Here is a 22,539-nt window from a genome sequence, read left to right as displayed (position 1 = left end):
ACTTGAAAACATAAAAATAAAAGAATAATACCTGAAAACTTAAAAATAAAAGATCAATACTTGAAAACATAAAAATAAAAGGATAATACTTAATGAACACAGTGAAACATAATAAAGGAATTTAAAAATCTGCCCTGTTTATGTCATCATTGTACTTTTTCTCATTTCACTTAAGCAACAACTTCTTTCGATTTTCTGCTGTAAGGTCATTTTATGAAATACAATGTATGAGTACATTCAGGCTTTTGATGTGATTTATTTACAACATGTCATCATAATCGTCCACTTCATTTTCGTGCATTTCTACCTGGTTCAGTGTTGCATATGCCACCGTGACTGACAGAGTTACTATTCTTTGTACCATGCATTTGCAACATGGGATAATACATATTGACAGGAGACACAGAAGGTCCATGCATGCTATTACTGCAACTAGGAGAACCTTAAACAGATTTATCCATCCCCCTGTGAGCATCCAATCTAACCAAGAGTTAGGATCTGGGTGGTCATGTGCCATGGCATTTGCAGATTCCGTAGGTTGTTTAATGCTCCCGTTATGTTTGCAAAGTGTATATTATATGGGATATATGTGCAACAGGTGTTATTCAATAGAACACAAACGCCCCCCGTTGATGCTGTTAGAATATCCAAAGCCATGCGGTTCTGAATTACCATGGCTCGCATAGCGCTCATTTCTGTGTTTTGACCCTCTTCTACTATTATGGAGTTATTTAGAAACAGTCCAAATCGATAACTTAAAGTTTCCACGCGCAGCATTAATTTGCCCACACCCAACCAGGGTAGGAGAGATAATAATGTTTTATCATCTTTAGGCCAAAGTTTAAATTCATCTGGGACATTTGTTCCCCAAATGGGGTCATGTGGTTTAACATTTATTTCCCTTTTTGGCCTCCTATGTGGTATAACTATAGTCTGCTTAATAAGTACCACAGTGTGATCTGATGTGAAAACTGGGGTACATACACCATACCAGCTGGGTGGAAGTACATAATAAGCGTTATTACCACATAACCATGCCAGCCCTTCTATCCAGTATGTGCCATTTTGCATGAAGGTGGTAATCTGAGATGTTGTTTTACAATTTGTATTTGTACCCAAGTAAGTAGAGTTGTTCCCTTTGTTTTTGTTGTAACACTGGGCATGCCTTTAAATAAGCATTGAAAGAGGAGATTTTTTCTCCTTCTGTAATATTGAAGGCTTTCCAGAAATCGGGACAGGTACAATTATGAGGGTTGCACGTATAATTTAAACTCTGGTTTGCTGCTGGAAACTGACCTGGTAAGATAAATTGATCGCGACGTGCATATCCTAGTGCTCCAAAGGAGGAGGCGCAATTTGCCTGTGAATCATTCATAGCTTTGACATATATGGTGGGGCCTTGGGAATGCACGGGCATTATGGAACACACATAACAATCAGTTTTATTTTGAGTTTTAGCTGTATCGAACACGTAACGGTACCAGTAATTTTGCATAAATGGGTGTGTGTCATGTCCTTCCGTCAGTGGTCTGAGATGGGTCCCGTCTGATGTCCATCTCTTCTGGTGCGGTATCACCTCCTGTGGATCCTGCTTTAGGCAGAGAAAGAGTCCTGCTATCAGAATTAAGCTCAGGCTTATCAGTCCTGTCCACATGTTACAGAGAGCCATTTTATAATTGGGTGCAGATCAGCTGTTTTCTTCACCGGTTTGAGACACTGGGCTCCATGGGTCCTCCAGTCCCTTTGTAGCCGGGCTTCCTCTGCTACCCCGTCGGTTGATCTGGCTCTTGTAACGGCAAAACTGGCTTACAGTGGCTTTTATGGATCTAGGAATGCCTCTCTGCTATTTTCAGAGCTGTGGGCGTTGTCAGGAGTACTTGAAACGGCCCTTTCCACCGAGGAGTGCTCCAATCCTTCCTGTGGAGTGTCTTAATCAGGACCAGGTCTCCAGGCCTCAGGTCGTTCTGTGGGATAGGAGCAGAGATTATCGGCAGACCACTGGACATTTGTGTTTCTTTTGTCTGCAACATTTTATTCATCCACTCAGCTAATGAAGTTTCCTGTTGTGCTTTCTCTTTTTCATTCATGTCAGAGGGCAGAGAAAACGGTCTGCCATGTACTATTTCTTTGAGAATACAAATTTACATCAGCAACTTGGTGTCACGTGATCTCAGGCTCAGAATATAGTGGGTGGAGTTATACAATGATGTACAGTAGGTGGCAAATGGAGTAAGACCAGTTTTATTTGGAGTTATTCTCATCCATAATTTAACCACGGATAGGCATTCGGGCCATGGCCTCCCAGTTTCTTCCATTGTTTTCCTTAATCTTCAACTGAAACCCTAATGCTTTAGAACATAGTTCTATTACACTATTTACAAAATGAGTTCCATTATCTGACCTTATAATCTGTGGGATACCATATGTGGGGAAGAAATGTGTCACTAGGTTCTTAGCTACTGTGAGTGCATCACAGTGTTTTGCAGGGTATATTTCAACCCATTTAGAAAATGCATCTATTATCACTAGGCAATATTTTTTCCCCTGTGACCTTGACAGTTCGATTAAATCCATGTGTATGGTATGAAATGGGTGTGCTGCTGCTGGGAACTGTCCTCTTTTGGGCCTCAGGTTGCCCTGTGAGTTGTGTTTGCAACAAATTATTCATAATCTGCAAAAATTCTTTGCATAGTCAGAAAAATTTATAGTGTAGAATTGATGTTTTACCAGATGTGACATATTTACCCGTGACACGTGGGTCTTCCCAATGTGTCACTGTAGTCGCTGTGTTGTACAGGTCCTTCTCAAAATATTAGCATATTGTGATAAAGTTCATTATTTTCCATAATGTCATGATGAAAATTTAACATTCATATATTTTAGATTCATTGCACACTAACTGAAATATTTCAGGTCTTTTATTGTCTTAATACGGATGATTTTGGCATACAGCTCATGAAAACCCAAAATTTACCATCTTCTGCAGTAGGTATTAGAATACTTGGATTTAAAGGGCACATCTTTTAGAGTTATGTTTAGCTGTGATAATAATAGCGATGTCAGTGTGATATGCCTTGCATGTAGTGTCAGGTGCTTCTCTTAATATTCCTGACTTCAACATATCTTATATTACTGGCTTAGTACCTTCTTCAGCTTCTGGCTTGAAGGGGTATTGGCGGACTAATGGCCTTTTTTCAGATATTAGTTTTAACCTTGTATGGTGGGAAATCCCTTTATAAGCCCTACATCAGTTGATGATTGGGACCACAGTTCAGGTGGGACAGCAGCTTGGGCAGGATGCATGTTGCTCTCTTTGCTCTCAGCTAAGCCCTGTATTTGTCCCTCTGCCTCATCTAAATGTGTCCTTGGTTGGACTTTGATTGTCCACCCTAGAGTGAGCTTCCAGATTTCTGTATTAGGATCTACTTTCGACAGTGTCATTGCTGTTCCTGCAGAGGTTTAAAGCCTCTGTTTTTCCAAATTCTTATTATTCTTTTTTATCATATTTGATTTTATTGGGGACTTTATTTTATCTTTTTTTTATATAAAGTAAGTCCTTATTACATTTAAAAATGAGATCACTATTTTTGGTAGTTGCTATTATTTTAAATAATGCTTGGTTTAGTTCTTATTAAAAATAAAAAAATTAAAACTTACTCACTGATGAACACAAAAAATGAAGGGCATATTATATCTTATAATCTTAGTTTGTCTTACCCAGTTTTATAGATACACCGTACAGTTAGCTTTGTATTTAGTTCAAGTAACTAAAGTTTGTTTCAATTAACTCACGTTTTCTCTATTTCAGTCCAGTCCAGTAATTCTGTTAAGGTTCATTTAATCTTGTGTTAAGTTTGAGTCTAATTCGATCATTTTGAACCTGACTGGAAAAAGTCTAAACGTCTGTTAAAATCTTTTTGTTTTACCATAGAGAACTGACCTAATATTATTATGGTACTGTTCAGGACTGTAATTTTTACATAACATGAAACAGACATTTATTTCACAAAAACAGAAAGTCAAACACAGACATTTGGCCACATGAAAGTTTAAATACCCTGTTTGTAAAATAATTGTGAAACATTCAAGACTTTCTTATGGTTATCAGTATTTTCAATACAGGTAGAACCTTTGCTATCTTTATATGGTTTTTCGGAAAAGATTCTGGAAACCTTATTAAGATATAAGTTTGGCAATGATCATCAGAACATCAGACCTTTATTAGCGCTATTAAGGTCCCTCAAAGATGCATTACAATGAAATCAGTCATTCCCATTCACACACATTCACACACTACTTACTTATTTCTCTGTCACAGTAATTTTGTTTGCAAACATTTTAACATAATTTGACTTCTATTATTCTTAAAATGCACATCGTTTCCTCATAACCCCTTTTGTTTCCACTAGGTCTGTTTTGAACGCTTCAATTCCTTTTTTATTCACCAAGAATAAATAACTAAATTCATTTCAATTCAAAATTCAAAAATACTTTATTAATCCCAAAGGGAAATTAAATAAAGCGGGCTTAGTGGGGTCCACCTTAAAGGTATTTTGTTGGGTGTCATGTTATCATTGTCAGGTCAGTGAGGTTCATAAGTCAGTCAGAACCTTGGTCATTTGGTCTGTGCACATAATGTTTCATAGATCCAGCCTATGATTAGTCAGCAAAACTTCCACCTATAGGAGACAAATTGATTGTTAATGAATGAGCTGCATTTCCTAGGAACACTGTCTTCCTCCTGGATGAGCATCACTTGTTGAAAAACTTTCATCATTATTTGTTTCACATATTCAATCAGATCTTTATATTATACCAGTAGGTGAAGTTGTTAGTATCTCATGTAGACTGACATATACTGTTGCATTTGGAGAGGATCTCAGATTAAATAAACATAGTTAGAGCTTCAATCCAGGTTCATTTTGTGTCTGCAGACTTTAGCCAATTTTTCTTTTTTTCTTTTTTTTATACATAAAGAGCAAGATTCAAAACATTTTCAAAAGGCAGATTGTGGCAGAATGTAGACAAAACTGCTTATTGATTGACAAAATAACATTCAAGCACACAATCACCATATTAAAGGCTCTACTTCTAGAGAATCACTAAACTTCTGGGGTCCGGTTTTGGCCCGCGGACCTTGAGTTTGACACATGCAGGGTAGAGATACAATTTTTATCAGACCTTTCAGCAGAGACACGCTTCTGCTGTTTGCAGACGTTTTATCTTTGTTTTCAGGCAGCTGCATCTCTTTGTCAAGGTCGTTTCACAGAGCTGAAATTTAACTTCTCTCAAAGAGGAGAGAATCAAGAATGCACACAATCTGAGCCAATATGGAATTATTTCCCTGTAAAATTAATCTTTTGCATTTTATCATGGTATTGTTGGTAGTATAACACCATTATAATTTGGGGCTACCTTGGTATTCTAAACTGGGATGGGTGGCGGTCCACCCCCCTTATTTGTTTTCAGTTAAGCTGAAAGTTTTTGTTTTTCTGTGCTTTTCTTTAGGCCTCAGTATTATGGCTATGTCAGTTAAAGGCTGCTCTTGTTTTTTTAATTAATCTTTTTGTTTTAATCTGTTTATCAACTGTATGCACTCAGGGACTGAAAGGTCCCGTTTGAAATTATAATCTGGAAAGGTTTTTTATTGTCTCTTGAATCTTTTGAATGCATAATCTCCAGTTTAAGATCCCCGTGTAGTTTTAGGATTTCAGTGATAATTAAGTTACCTGAAAATCCGTATTTTTTATGCCATCGTGTACATATTTATGTTAAATCAGAGTTTTTGCTCTGTCCCTTCCCCATTGTTCTTTGTTATTTTTCTTCAAACTATGAATGTCCCAGATAAAAGTTCACTGGCATGAGACTTATGGGGGGGACATTAACACGCCCTTCTACTGCGACTAGTCCGCAGCGATGTTAATTTTCCGGAATGAAATCCGACCTAAATCCCCAAAGTCACCAGTACGTTGTTTTAATCTGGGCAAAATAAAACACAAGACTAGCAGAATCCTACTATGATTCTATTAAAATGCTTAGTCCTCCATACACACACAACACAGTCACACAGTTAGTTTCAGGTACCTTGTAATTTTTTCTAAATTAACTTGGTGTTTTTTATGAGCTCAATTTATTCCGTTCTTTTTACTTTTATAGCGCTTATTCTATTCCTTCGCAGGGGAATAACCCTTAGTCGTTTTATTTGGCCCTCTTCCCGGTGGGGCCTTACCTTAATTTATCGCTATTCCCTTCACGGCGGAATAAAACGTTCCCAATCCAGTGTCCTTACCGGCAACACACTACCAACGACTTTTAAGTACTTTTCTTCTTTTATTTATATAGCGCTTACTCTATTCCCTCGCAGGGGAATAATCCTCAGTCATTTTCTTTAATCCCCTTCACAGCGGGATTGTACCAAATTTGTCACTATTCCTTTCACGGCGGAATAAAACCTTCCCAATGCAGTGTCCTTATCGGCGACACACTACCAACGACTTTTAAGTACTTTTCTCATGTACTGTGTTTTAAAACTGTCTCACCTCGGAGTTGACTTCTTGGTGACTCTCTGGATCCTGTGAGAGTCACCCGGCGTCGAGGAAGACAATAATCCACCGGCCTGATGCAAATCTATACACAGGGACTCTGCCGCACGGCCTCCCTTAGCCATCCAGGCTAAGGGAGGCCGTGCGGCAGAGTTCACTCGACATTAGGCTTCCCCCACGGCTCCCAGAGTCACTGTTAAAGCAAAGAGAAATAAGGTTATTGAGTTAATCCGGCTCGAAGGACCAAGTAAATATTAGGTAATATTCAGTCAACTCAGAGGTAAGAACGATACAGTCAGTTTTACTTGCAAGGGTAGCTCACTTTGCAGTGCAGACTACAAAGTTTTGACACCCTATCTCTTTATTTATATGCACAGTTCAACAGACAGTTCAGACAGGGTGTATGTGTGTGTGTGTGTGTGTGAGGCTGAAAGGAGGCTGGTTCTCACAGGATGCGATTCAGCCTAGTGTGTGAAATAGATAACGTGATCCCACACACAGGAGGGCTGCATACCAGAGCATGATACAAAGCGGAGTGCAGGCGCCTTGCAGCACAGTTTTTACATGAGTGATAACAAGTCCTCGCACCCATCCAACAATCAGCATCTACAAGGGCTCTTTGAAGAAACCTACATAATGAGCTACAACAACATTTCATTTCCCTTTGGGATGAATAAAGTATTTTTGAATTGAATTGAATTTCTTCAACTTTGTCGCCTCGGACAACTTTTCCTCAGCACAGTTCACGTAAGAGGTAGTGTTTGGGCGGAGAGTTTAGCTTAGAATGAAATAATCTAAACATTTTTCTTTTTATGACGTTTGGTTTTGTTTGTGTTGAAAACTCAACTATCTTAGTGCTAACAAAAAGTATTTCTGGGCAAATTTGACTCTTTTGAATATTTGGCTCTCCAGGTAAAGAGCCCGGTCCGAACAATGTTCTTGAATATTTACAGGCCTCCTAAGTCCAAAACAAACTTTATCAGTGATTTTAATGAGCTTTTATCTGTGATATGTGTTGACTATGACTGTTTAATTATTGTGGGAGACTTCAACATTCACATGGACAATCCTGAAGACAGAAGTGCAAAAGATCTATGTGACTCTTAGAAATTTTGGTTTGACTCAAATGTTAAACAGCAAACGCACAAACAGGGACATATTTTGGACTTGATCATCACTAAGGGTCTAAGCATTTCCAAGGTGTCTGTAACTGATGTTGCCCTATCTGACCACTTTTCTGTTATTTTTGAAAGCATCATCTGCAATGACTCAGTTTGCCAAAGAGACATGATAAGAAAACACATCTTTAAGGACAGTGCTGCTGAAACCTTTACTCTTCTACCTCCACTTTGCCCTGTAACACAGTAGATGAGCTGGTAGATAACTTTCATTCTAAAATCTCAGACATCATTGATTCAATTGCTCCAATTAAAGTGAAAGTCGTGTCTGGGAAGAAAATGTCTCCATGGAGAAGTGCTCCACCAGTCAGAAGTGAAAAAAAGGAGTGTCGAAAAACTGAACACAGGTGGCGAAAGACTGGACTCCAGGTTCACTATATTATCTATAAAGAGAGACTATACAGATATAACCTACAACTGAAAAATGAAAGGGAATCTTTCTTTTCTGAGATCATCAGCAAAAACATTAACAATGCTCGTGCATTATTTGCCACGGTCGACAAGTTAACAAACCCTCCTGTAACTGTAGCCTCTGAACTCCACTCTACCAGGGCCTGCAATGAATTTGCTAAATTCTTCACTGAAAAACCCAAAAGAACAGAGGGGCAGTCAGCACATCCACATCAACTCCAGTACCATTGTTGTTTCCAACTAGAACTGATTTTGACAAAATTTCCCAATTTCACCAAATAAACTGCAAAATCTTAGAAGAAATCGTACAGCAACTAAGCTCTTCTTCCTGCTGTCTCGATCTTTTACCCACAGTTTTCCTTAAGAAAGCTTTGCCTGTAATAATGTCTGATTTAACACAAATAATAAACACATCCCTTTTGTCAGGTGTTTTCCCCCAGGCCCTAAAAACAACAATTATCAAACCTCTATTGAAAAAGAGCAACTTGGACAAGCTGCTACTACAGAACTACAGGCCTATATCAAACCACCCCTTCATCAGTAAGATTATTGAAAAAGCTGTGTTTCAGCAGTTAAACAACTTCCTAACAATGACCAACCGCTTTGATGTCTTCCAGTCAGGCTTCTGTGCTCACAACAGTACAGAGACTGCTCTTGTCAAGGTGTTCAATGACATCCGTATAAATGCAGACTGTGGAAGAACCACAGTGCTGGTATTATTGGACCTTAGTGCAGCATTCGACACTGTTGTTTCACTTGCTGAGGATGAAGTAATCATCTTCAGGAGTATGTCAAAGATTTTCTTTTTAATAGAATCAATTTTATTGAAGAATAGTCCCATAAAGTCATCACTGCTGAGAGCTAAGGGAATGGATGGCTCAACAGAGCTATGACTCTGTGTAAGTTTAGCAACTGTACTAAAGAGAAACCTAGGATTATTCTTGCTCTCTTGTATTAATGATGAGAAATAAGCTGTTCTGGCTTGGCAAAGTGTCTTTTTATACAACAGTAGGCTATCAACAAGAGAATCAATTTGTGAAGGGGCAGAAACAAAATTATTGCCCTCCACTGTGCTTTTCTGTGATAATGAGGAAATTAAAAGTGGAACAGATTCTTTAAAGGTTGTTACAGCATTTTCTGATAATGATCTACTATAATGAAATTTTATTTTAGGTATGGAGTACTCTGTTAAATTAAACTCAAAGGTTATTAAGAAATGGTCAGACAGGACAGGGTTATGAGAAAATATTGTTATTTCTTTACACTCAATGCCATTTGTCAGCACAAGGTCCAGAGAATGAAGACAAAGGTGGGTAGGTTTGTTAATGTTTTGTCCAAAGCCAATTGAGTCTAAGATAGCATTAAAGTTATATTTAGGCTATCACTCTCAGTGTCAACATGAATGTTAAAATCCCCCACTATAATAACTTTATCTGTATTTAACACTAAATCAGATAAAAGGTCTGAAAACTGATCTAAAAATTGAGAGTAAGGACCTGGTGGATGGTTCAAAACAACAAACAGAAGTGGTTTTGGTGCTTTGCAATTTGGATGAGGAAAACTAAGGATTAAATATTCAAAAGAGTTGTAGCTATTGATTGGTCTGGGACTAATCAATAAATCGGATTGAAAGACGGTTGCTACTCCTCCTCCTCGCCCAGTATTTCGAGGAATGTGAAAATTTAAATAATTAGTAGGAGCTGACTCATTTATAGTAACATAATCCTCTTGCTGCAGCCAGGTTTCTGTGAGGCAAAATAAATCAATCTGATTGTCACAAATCACATCACTAACTAGCAAAGTCTTTGAAGAGAGAGATCTTATGTTCAGTAAGTCACATTTAATTGTTTTTTTTTCTTTTTAGTCTGACTTGTGTTTATTTTCCTGATTTCCTCCTTTTAGATAATTTTTTTTATCTATTCAATTTTGGCCATGGGCGAGACTCTGTCTTAATAGGGTAATGGGTGGGTAGCAGTACAGCCGCAGAGAGGAGTGTTAAACTACGACCCTGCTTCCTGGTCTGAACCCTGGGTTGTCAGAGTTTTGGAGAACTAATAAATTCGGCCAGATTCCTAGAAAGAAGAGCTGCTCCATCCAAAGAGGGATGGATGCCGTCTCTCCGGATCAGATCAGGATTTCCCCAAAATGTTCGCCAACATCGTTTTCTGGACACCACCTAGACAGCCAGCGGTTGAATGACAGCGTGCAGCTAAACATGTCGTCACTGGTCAGATCAGAGAGGGGACCAGAGAAAATTACGGAGTCCAACATTGTTTTGGCAAATTGGCAACACTAACTTTGGTGACCTCCGATTGACGTAACCGGATGCCATTACCGCCAGCGTGAATAACAATCTTACTGTATTTACGCTTATCCTTAGCCAGCAGTTTCAGGTAGGATTTGATGTCGCCCGTTCTGGCCCCTGGCAGACATTTGACTATGGTCGCTGGTGTCTCTAGTACCACTTTTCTGACTGTGGAGCTGCCAATGAGTTGGCTTCTCAGCGGGTGTGTCGCTGAGCGGGGAAAATCTGTTAGAAACGCAGACGGGTTAGTGGTGACCTATGGGCTGGGATCTAGGACTATGTTTTCTACGTACCATCACCCAGCCGGCCTGAGGCCCTGGCTGCGTGGGCTCTGCTGAAGGACTGCTATGGGGAGCTATCCACGGTGGCTCCGCGCTGGCTCTCTGCTGGTTTCAAGGGGCCTTGGCTATCTGCTGGTTTTTCAACAGCGCGGAGCCGGGCCTCCAATTACGACACCCTCGCCTCCGAAGCTAGAAAAATGCTACATTTATTACACGTACCATTATCACTAAAGGAGGCAGAGGAGTAACTGAACATCTGACACAGAGAGCAGGAGAGAGGAGGAGACTCAGAGAGAGAAACAGTAGAACGGGTAGCCATGGTGGAGATAAAGCTAACGCTAAGCTAGCGACCCCTTACCACTACTAGAAAAACCGTATGAGACACAGAGAGTCCCCAAAGGTTAAATGCAGCAACAGAAAGTATGTCTTTTAATGTGCTTATCTATTAGAACAAGTAAGAGATATCAGAGTAGAGAGAAATCAGATCAAACGAGAGAGCCTTCACACACCAAACAATCCACCGATTGCAACTGCGAAAACAGGAAGTGACAAATACACCTTACCACGCATTGAGAATTGGTCATCCAGAAGGTTGGTTTTATTCAGCAAATCATTCTTTAAAATATTAATTTATTAAAGTAATGTTTTATCTGATGTTGCATTGTGAATGGTTGTTTGAAGGTATTCCAATTATTGTCTAAGTTGGTTCCAAGCCTAACTTAACTTCATTTCCAGATTCTTCAAGATAATCCTTGGTTCTCAAACATAAATATTGCATCACTCTTTCGGTCATTTTTTTCCAACCATCTTTGATAAACCTGTTTATATTGTACATAGCCCATTAGTCTTCCTTATTTTTTCACTCTGCCTGGTAATTTAGTTGGGTCGTTTTAGCATAGTAAAGAGTTTGTTGATTGAAATATAATTGACTTTGAGTTGAATTATTTTTGTAAATAAATTCTTATAGTATAGGAAATGGTGTGATTTCATTCTGTGTGTGTACCGAGTTTTGCTGTTCAATAATGCCAGCGCTTGGCTCATCCCTTTCAATTTTGTCCTAATACCACCGCCTTATTGGGCCGGTATTCACAAGACAACCTTTAACAGACAACCCTTAACAGACCAAAATATTGTTATTTAATATTAAATAATATATTCATATTCATCATCACAACAATACACGTATATATACAGTGCCTTGCGAAAGTACTCGGCCCCCTTGAACTGGTCCACCTCTTGCCACATTTCAGGCTTCAAACATAAAAATATAAAATTCTAATTTTTTGTGAAGAATCAACAACATGTGGGACACAATTGTGAAGTGGAATTAAATTTATTGGATGTGTCAAACTTGTTTAACAAATAAAAAACTGAAAAGTGGGGCGTGCAATATTATTCGGCCCCCTTGCGTTAATACTTTGTAGCGCCACCCTTTGCTGCAATTACAGCTGCAAGTCGCTTGGGGTATGTCTATCAGTTTTGCACATCGAGAGACTGAAATTCTTGCCCCTTCTTCCTTGCAAAACAGCTGGAGCTCAGTGAGATCGGATGGACAGCCAACACCTGGATACATTTATTTGTGAACCATTCCATTGTAGATTTGGCTTTATGTTTTGGATCATTGTCTTGTTGGAAGATAAATCTCCGTCCCAGTCTCAGGTCTCTTGCAGACTCCAACAGGTTTTCTTCCAGAATGGTCCTGTACTTGGCCCCATCCATCTTCCCATCAATTTTTCCCTGTCCCTGCTATCGAAAAGCAGGCCCAAACCTTGATGCTGCCACCACCATGTTTGACAGTGGGGATGGTGTGTTCAGGGTTATGAGCTGTGTTGCTTTTACACCAAGCATATCATTTTGCATTGTGGCCAAACAGTTCGATATTGGTTTCATCTGACCAGAGCACATTCTTCCACATGTTTGGTGTGTCTCCCAGGTGGCTTGTGGCAAACTTTAAACGAGACTTTTTATAGATATCTTTGAGAAATGGCTTTCTTCTTGCCAGTCTTCCATAAAGGCAAGATTTGTGCAGTGTATGACTGATTGTTGTCCTATGGACAGACTCTCCCACCTCAGCTGTAGATCTTTGTAGTTCATCCAGAGTGATCATGTCCCTTCTCCTTGTTTGAGATGAAAGTTTAGAGGGAAGGGCGGGTCTTGGTAGATTTGCAGTGGTCTGATTTTCTTTCCTTTTCAATATGATTGCTTGCACAGTGCTCCTTGGGATGTTTAAAGCTTGGGAAATCTTTTTGTATCCAAATCCGGCTTTAAACTTCTCCACAACAGTATCTTGGACCTGCCTGGTGTGTTCCTTCGTCTTCATGATGCTCTCTGCACTTTAACAAAACCCTTAGACTATAACAGAGATGGTGCATTTTTACAGAGACTTGATTACACACAGGTGGATTTTATTTATATATATATATATATATATATATATATATAATTTCAGTATTTGAGTATTTCAGTAGTGTGTGTAAGAGCATTTTAGTAGCGTGTGTAAGAGCATGTATATATATATATACATATATAAGCCTGAAATGTGTCAAGAGGTTGCAAGAGGTTGACCAGTTCAAGGGGGCCGAGTACTTTCGCAAGGCACTGTATATATATATATATAATATATATATATATATATAATTTCAGTATTTGAGTATTTCAGTAGTGTGTGTAAGAGCATTTTAGTAGCGTGTGTAAGAGCATGTATATATATATATATATATATATATATACATATATTCCCCCCCCCCCAGCAGCAGCCCACTGCCGTGATTTAAGAAAATCGTAGATGAAAACGTGAGAACGTGAAAATGTAAATCCAAAGAAGGTTAAAAAATGCGAATATTATAGTGAAGAAAACAGAAGGCTGTGTTCAACTTCAGCCTGATGACTCACTCTTGCTTTCTTCCCTTGGGGACTTGCAGAATGCCATCACTTTATATAGTAATCTCTTTCTCTTCCTCTCTGCTCTCATGTCTCTGATTAAAGGGGACCAACGGAAAGAAGAGATGATTAGGGAGTCTTGCTCTGTACATGACCATCACACTCGTTCCCATGCCACACAAGATAAATACATTCAATAACCTCCGCACACATAGTCTCTGGTAAGAGACTATTCTAAATATCTGTCATCCAACAGGTGGGTCAGGGTCAAGGTTTAAATAGTTTTGCAGCTTTCAGTAGTTTTTATTTTTATTTAGTTTTTAATTCACATTTTGAATTCTATTTTAGTTTTAATTTGTTTTTAGCATGTGTCTGCTACTTTAGTTTGGTACATTAGTTTAACATTGGTACAGTTACAATTTTATTTATTCTAAAATATATATTCATAATTAACCTTTAAAAATCAAGTGTAATAGCAGGAAAGTCAATCCACACTGTTGTTAGCATTTCCGCAGAGTAATAAAACAAATAGCAATAGTAATGTCTGTCTTCTTTCCTTTCCTCCTTTTTCTAACACTCTTCTGCTCTTCTTACTGCTCTTAGCTTTACTTTTCTATCCATCAATCTATTTATCTTTTCTAACTTTTCAAATTTTCCTGTTCTTTCAGTCTTTTTTCTATTTTCCTCCTCTCATCAGACGTTCACTATTCTCAAACATAGGCATAATGTAATCAAAATCCTCTCCAAGAACATTACAACATACAGTACAGACCAAAAGTTTGGACACACCTTCTCATTCAAAGAGTTGTCTTTATTTTCATGACTATGAATATTGTAACTATTAATTAACACATGTGGAATTATATACTGAACAAAAAAGTGTGAAACAACTGAAAATATGTCTTATATTCTAGGTTCTTCAAAGTCGCCACCTTTTGCTTTGATTACTGCTACGCACACTCTTGGCATTCTGTTGATGAGCTTCATGAGGTAGTCACCTGAAATGGTTTTCCAACAGTCTTGAAGGAGTTCCCAGAGATGCTTAGCACTTGTTGGCCCTTTTGCCTTCACTCTGCGGTCCAGCTCACCCCAAGCCATCTCGATTGCATTCAGGTCCGTTGACTGTGGAGGCCAGGTCATCTGGCGCAGCCCCCCATCACTATCCTTTTTGATGAAATAGCTCTTACACAGCCTGGAGGTGTGTTTGGGGTCATTGTCCTGTTGAAAAATAAATGATGGTCCAACTAAACGCAAACTGGATGGAATAGACTGACTGACTGACGGAATTATATACTGAACAAAAAAGTGTGAAACAACTGAAAATATGTCTTATATTCTAGGTTCTTCAAAGTAGCCACCTTTTACTTTGATTACTGCTCCGCACACTCTTGGCATTCTGTTGATGAGCTTCAAGAGGTAGTCACCTGAAATGGTTTTCACTTCACAGATGTGCCCTGTCAGGTTTAATAAGTGGGATTTAAAGCCTTATAAATGGGGTTGGGACCATCAGTTGCGTTGTGCAGGAGGTGGATACTGTACACATCTGATAGTCCTACTGAATAGACTGTTAGAATTTGTATTATGGCAAGAAAAAAGCAGCTAAGTAAAGAAAAACGAGTGGCCATCATTACTTTAAGAAATGAAGGTCAGTCAGTCCGAACAATTGGGAAAACTTTGAAAGTGTCCCCAAGTGCAGTCGCAAAAACCATCAAGCACTACAAAGAAACTGGCTCACATGAGGACCGCCCCAGGAAAGGAAGACCGAGAGTCACCTCTGCTGCGGACGATAAGTTCATCCGAGTCACCAGCCTCAGAAATCGCAGGTTAACAGTAGCTCAGATTAGAGAACAGGTCAATGCCACACAGAGTTCTAGCAGCAGACACATCTCTAGAACAACTGTTAAGAGGAGATTGTGTGAATCAGGCCTTAATGGTAAAATAGCTGCTAGGAACCCACTGCTGAGGACAGGCTAAAGAACACAAGGACTGGACATTAGACCAGTGGAAATCTGTGATTTGGTCTGATGAGTCCAAGTTTGAGATCTTTGGTTCCAACCACCGTGTCTTTGTGCAGCGCAGACGAAGTGAACGGATGGACTCTACATGCCTGGTTCCCACCGTGAAGTATGGAGGAGGAGGTGTGATGGTGTGGGGTTGCTTTGCTGGTGACACTGTTGGAGATTTATTCAAAATTGAAGGCATACTGAACCAGCATGGCTACCACAGCAACTTGCAGCGGCATCTTATTCCATCCGGTTTGCGTTTAGTTGGACCATCATTTATTTTTCAACAGGACAATGACCCCAAACACACCTCCAGGCTGTGTAAGGGCTATTTGACCAAAAAGGATAGTGATGGGGTGCTGCGTCAGATGACCTGGCCTCCACAGTCAACGGACCTGAACCCAATTGAGATGGTTTGGGGTGAGCTGAACCACAGAGTGAAGGCAAAATGGCCAACAAGTGCTAAGCATCTCTGGGAACTCCTTCAAGACTGTTGGAAAACCATTTCAGGTGACTACCTCTTGAAGCTCATCAACAGAATGCCAAGAGTGTGCGTAGCAGTAATCAAAGCAAAAGGTGGCTACTTTGAAGAACCTAGAATATAAGACATATTTTCAGTTGTTTCACACTTTTTTGTTCAGTATATAATTCCACATGTGTTAATTAATAGTTTCGATGCCTTCAGTGTCAAGCTACAATATTCATAGTCATTAAAATAAAGACAACTCTTTGAATGAGAAGGTGTGTCCAAACATTTGGTCTGTACTGTATTATATACTGAAAAATTACAATTTAACAAATAAAATAAGATTTTTGTTTCAGATACCCTTTAGAAGTTGGTTATTTTTAGATACAAGGAAACTAGGATAATCCTAATATAATCCTATAAATATTAACTTTTCTTTATTATTTAACTGTTTTCTTCAGTTGATTTACCAAAATTGCCTTATTTAGCAAAAAAAGTAAAGAAAAACTTTTTACTTGGATCTACAGGCTACTACAACAGAAGAAATGCATATTTAACCAGGTGATTATCTCTCCCCCCTCATCATTCTCAGTTCATGCATTTCTTGCCTCTTTCAGTTTTCCTGTTACTGACTCCTCTCAGTAACTTTCGTTTTTCCAAACTGAGTGGAAACCCCCCCTCACCCTGACTTCACAAATCACTATAACTTAGCAAAACAACTGATAACTAACTCAGAAAATATAAACCAAAGGTCGTCAATCAATTCTAAAACATCTTTGAACGAATCCTTGTTGACACTGTAGCTCAACTTTCCCAAATCAGGAAGTTGTTATAATAATTATGTTGTTATTACTCAGCTGCAGCTACTCTGTGCTCTTGTCCTCCTATTTGTTGTACTGTTCGTTCATAAAAGTGTGGTTTATTTGCATTTGGGTCCTCACCTTTAAAACGAAACACATCCAAGCCAATTCTTTTACCTGGCACAGTGAATGTTGACAACACTAGTAACGTTTCCTACCGCAAACCAAATTTCATCACGGCCAGGGTCAATCCAGTCCAAGGCAGCGTGCTTAGCTCTTCTTCAACTACTCTGTAACGTTAATAGCCGCGTGACCAGCTACCGTTGTTGAACGCAACATACTCCCTGGCGTTTTCGACGCACAGATGACTTGACGTACACGCCATCTGCTGGCGGAATGCGGCACAGCGAGAACAAAAACAACAACAACCGGATCTAGACTTCATGATGCATGAGGCACACAAACGAAAACTAATCACATTATCTCTATAAATTCAGTTAATTTTAGTTAGTTTTGTGAACACTCATTACAGTTTCAGTGAGTTTTCCTTTATTTGCAATGTCTCGTTTTTATTATGAACGAAAATGGTTTTTTACTTCTATTTTTCGTTATTTCGTTAGTTTTCGTTAACGATAATATCTTGGTCTGATTTTTAAAAAAGATACATTTTCACATTTTTCTGTGTTATAAGGGAACAGCTGAATTATGAGTCTGAAATATTTTAAAAGGTGACTTGGGTTTTTTTTAGGTCTGGTTCTGTGTAGTTATAATAGGTAATAGTTCCTTTCAGTAGAAAAGAACACATCATAGTGAGCTGGTTGAACAGTAAATGAATCCTTGCAGTGGTGGAAGCTAAGATGTAGTCTGTGAAACAAGGTCACAGTGATGTCATCTTTCTCCTATAGGTGTGGAAACTATTATTGATTAACACTAAAATAGGTTCATTGGTCAGTATAAAGTTGTAAATGTTGTCCATTCTAAACAGTAGACTAGCTGTTGATATCAGTAACTCAGTTTCAGGTGATTCACGTTCTCCCCATGTTTAATTTGGCTACTTAGACATTGGTTCCAACTATCATCACACTGAACTCCTAAGCAGAATACACCCGCTGATTGTGCTGTCTATACAGTGAGATGATGCTCTTCCATCCATTTATTTTTCTCTATCCAGGTAATGCAGCAGCTCTTTGGTAGAAAGAGGGAACACGCTGTCACTAGACGAACAGGTGAACACAGAAACACCTGGAGTTGACATGCAGACACCAAACACAAAACCACTGTGCAGTTCATGAAGTCCTACTTAAGCATACTTTGTTGGCCTGAATGGTTCACAGGTCTCAGCTAGATGTCCAGAACTGTGCAAGGTGACTGGAAGGAAGTTGAATATCAGAGAAATTAACCGCCAAAGATTACGCTTTTACTCTTGACTCTGTGTTAATACTGAGATTATTTTTATGTGACAAACTATACTCCTTATCTCCAAGCTCTTTTCTGCACTCCAGGCCGTATTCATGATCAGGGAGAACGTGATGACTCAGAAAAAGTTCAAAAGATCTCCAAATATCTGTATTTCCATGTAAGTTAAAATGATTAAAAGCTTCTGATAACTGCCGACTTGTAAAATGATATTCTAAATTGATTTGCATTTCATAGTTCAACAGGTAAAGAATGTTGTCCACAACTTTGCTGGAAGTTTATTCCTACGATGTCCAAAGGATTCCCTGTTTTCCTGGTTTTGCTGGAAAATCCACCCCCATGCATGTGTGTAATGGAATGTCAAATCAAAACACACATCTGGCTTTCCATAGCAGCAGGGGAGTTTTGGTGGTTGGACTTTAAAGGAAACCAGAAACAGAGCAGGGTGTGTTACCACAGGATTCCTCTCTCTAACTGTAAGTCTGCCTAGTGAGTGGCTGCAGTGTGAGAAGCTACTATGTTGTGCTTAGTATCCCAAACCCACACACACAAACAGCTGCTCATGCTGCCAAACACAGAGAAAAACATGCACACACTTTGACTAAACAATTTACTGAAAGGCATTTCATCCAAAACAGTGTAGTTTGTTCATCCATGGTACCATTTTACCATGGAGATATGGGTACAAATTGTTTTGCAGTAATGTTTAGGCAGTACAACTATTTCTTCTGTTAGTTTTTACCGCTGGAAGGCTGCCCATGTTACTCCTGTAACCCATAATGCTTGTCCTTTCCAGATCAGCATTTATATATGTAAAAAACATGCAAGACCGTTAACTTTCACACATTAAATGGCAAAATGAAATCATAGCTACACTTTCCTCTTTCAAAGACTGGGAGGATTACCTGAGAAAATGGTAGAAACATATTTAACTGTATGGTCGACTCCTTTGGCCTGAAGTTCTTAGGGTTGGATCAGCGTAATGGTATTATCAGAGTCCTCAGTGTTTCTGGTGCCCTTATGTACCTTAGCTAGCATTAGGAGTTTTTGAGATCTCAGACTTATAATTTCTGATTAATACAAAGATTCAGATCATCAACCCAAGTGATTCAGGAACTGACCAGGACTGTAGCCCCTCAACAACATGGGGTTACAAATTCCCTCCAAGGGCTTTTTGTTGACAGTGGAAAATGAGAAACAAATTCTGATAGCACTAGTGGACTAAAATTATGATTTAACAGATAATTACAGCTTTGTTTTATGTATGAAAACCAGACCAAAACTAAACAAAAAGCCAATTAGAATGACAATAACCATGACATGATAACTAATGATGATTACTATAACAGGATTGGTTTTAAAGAAAACTGAATATTTATGTATGGTGTGGACTCCAGTTAACAGTGGCTTAAATGTGTCAAAGGAACCCAGGTGGAGCAATTTATTTACAAATGCCTTTGAAAAAAAAAGAATCAGAATCTGTGTTGCTGCAGATTTTAGACTCAGGAGTCCAAGAATGTCTTAAAAGCTCTAATATTTCTACATAAACATGTTAGAAAACAGCGGATCATGCTGCATTTGAGGTTGTGTGACTCTGAGGGGATTAGTTCTTTTAAATTACTTAGAAGACCTGAGTATTTGTTCTATGGTGCAGAAACTCTTACTAGGTGCTGGATTGTTCAATGAAGTAGTGAGATGGAAACAAAATGCTCCTAATACTGCAGACACCTCTTTTTCTCTCTCTCCCAAACACACACACACACACACACACACACGCACACACACACACACACACACAGGCTCAGAATAATGACGTACCATGTTCATCTATTTTCCGAAGTTCTGAGTGTACCTTCCTGTCTTTGGGGTAGCTGCCTCACTGAGAACAATGTCCCATTAAATTAGGAGGGTCAGGAAGTGAAAACACCAAGGTGAATGCCTAAACTTCCCACAGCTCTTTCCATGTACTGTGGACACGCAAAAGCATGCGGCTGAGAATTTCCGCTGCTGTTGAAGTAATTATATACAAACACATTACCCAGTGACCTCCACCTCTCCAAGATGTCAAACTGGACTTAAGCTTTATAGATGAAGGGAGCTAGGAGCACCTTATATTAAACATTCCCTGAAGTCTAGAAAGTCTGCAGCATCACTTTAGTCTCTTAAGTTAAAGAAATTCATGCTGAAATATTTGTCCCTGAGCAATCCCTTGTTGAAACCAGGGTCACTGTAAACATCTTTAAATAAACATGTTGAGTTTAAATGCTCAGTGTTCAAATAAACAAATAGTGCACAGTCAGCTGCAGTGGCCAATTGAGACCTGTATGAAACTGATCATTTGTGCTCCACTTTGTGCTGGTAAATCGCATGAAATCAACAATCAACAGTGAAGTTTGTGGTTGTAACGTGACAAAATGTTAAAAACCTCGACAAGTGGTGCGGCGCTGGTGGTGTAGGGGTTAAGAGCGCAACCATTTGCAGAGGCTATAGTCCTTGGTGTGGCTGTCCCGGGTTTGAGTCCCGGACCTGGCGGCCTTAGCCGAATGTCTCCTCCCCTCTCTTCGCCCCTCTTTCCTGTCAACCTACTATAGAAAAATAAATGCCTCTAGTGCTGCAAAAAAAAAGTATTTAAAAAAAACAAACCTCAACAAGTATGAATACTTTTGGAAGGAACTATATGCAGACAAAACACTAACTACTCATAAACTCTGTCTAATAGCTGATTGTTAATTCTTTGGCAGTAACAGCTGCCATCAAGTGTTTGTTATTACTGGTAATGAGTCTTTTTAATCATGGTGGAGGAATTTTGGCTCACTCTGCTTTGCAGAATTGTTTTAATTAAGTTGTATTGGAAGGTTTCCTAGCATGAACAGCCTGCTTAAGGTAAGGACACAACATTTCAATTGGATTTAAGTCTGGGCTTTAAATAGGACACTCCAAATTATTCACCATGTTTATTTAGCAATTCAGTGGTTGACTTGCTCGTATGCTTTGGATCATTGTCGTGCTGCAGAACCCAAGAGAGCTTGAGCTTAGATTAAAACTGATAGCTGGACATTCTCCTTCAGGATTTTCTACGTCAGAGCAGAATTCATGGTTCCATCGATCCCAGCAAATTGTCCAGGTTCTAAACCAGCCCCCAGACCATAACACTACCACCACCATGTTTAACTGTAGGTATGATTATTAAAATAACTGTACATCATTTATTTTATGACAACAGATGTTTATTTATGACAAACAGTTGTTTATTTGTCAGAGACTGAATGTACTGTATGTATGGCTGCAGTCATATCTTTACAGTTACAGGTTATTTTTTATTTAAAGGCAATCATTGATGATTAACAAAAGATCAGTGTCCATGTCTTTGCTGTGGTGAACTCCAACACTGTTTGTTTGACAGAAGTACTGATTCTGAGTGAGGCAGTTTTTCCATCCCCCCTGCCTGTTAACACAACTGCTCAGGAAAGCCTAAATCCCTCCTACAAGGTCAAGTTTACCCAAGATACTGTAGTACAATACCTCAACAAAATTACCGTCATCATCCTCCAAGTGAAAACAATAGATATGTCTATACTCTCAGCTCTCATTCCCATACCTTCCAGCTAACACTATGATGCTATCATCTTCCTGTTGGACAGATGGTTTTCCAAGACTCAGAGGAATGACAGCAGAAAAACATGTCAGTTGTCCACACCTTACCAGAGCACCCACACACACACTCTGGGACAGAGGAATACCACATGCAGACATTTAGGGGTCCAGATGGAGTGACTGTCCTCTCACCTCCGTCCCATTCTCTTGTTAAATGAGACGAGGAGGGCAACAGAAGAGCAATTTGCTCATCTGGCAAACAAACAGAACAGACCTGCTGGTATCAGGAGTCAGGCACAGTAAGGTCACCCATACAGATAAGCCTCGATATTTACAGAAACATATTTTCCTTCTGTTTTATCTCTATTAGTTAACCTGAATTATTTCTATTTTTTAATGACTAAATAAAGTCAGATGTTTTCATCAATTTCCTGCCTTCAAACTGCCTGACTTGTTCAAATGCTCTGGGTTTCAAGCTTCTCACAATAGTTTGCTAGGGCTTTGGCTCATTCCTCCTGACAGAATCAGTGTAACTGGGTCAGGTTTCTTGTCTGCCTTGCTCATACACACCTTTCTAGCTCTGCCCACTGATTTTCTATGCACTGATCAACTTCAGCAGCATCTTCACAACATCTTTAACTTTTGTTCTGGTGTTGCAGTTTT

The 22,539-nt window shown here is 39.1% G+C and overlaps 1 protein-coding gene and 1 long non-coding RNA gene across 2 annotated transcripts in view; one reads left to right on the top strand and one right to left on the bottom strand.

The window, feature by feature from the left end:
* Positions 1-22,539, top strand: part of LOC124874678 (caveolae-associated protein 1-like) — a 53,828-nt gene that overhangs the window by 27,888 nt on the left and 3,401 nt on the right. The gene's annotated exons all lie outside the window — the stretch shown is intronic.
* LOC124874679 lies at positions 1,909-18,073 on the bottom strand. Its single transcript, XR_007039866.1, has 4 exons — positions 17,008-18,073; positions 13,610-13,692; positions 6,540-6,735; positions 1,909-1,964 (listed from the first exon to the last, which is right to left on the bottom strand). It is a non-coding gene; the product is annotated as an uncharacterized LOC124874679 (long non-coding RNA).

This window comes from Girardinichthys multiradiatus, chromosome 10 (assembly GCF_021462225.1).
Source record: "Girardinichthys multiradiatus isolate DD_20200921_A chromosome 10, DD_fGirMul_XY1, whole genome shotgun sequence".
NCBI lineage: Eukaryota > Metazoa > Chordata > Actinopteri > Cyprinodontiformes > Goodeidae > Girardinichthys > Girardinichthys multiradiatus.
Note: the sequence above shows the minus strand (reverse complement) of the source record. Positions and strands in the feature narration are given on the sequence as shown.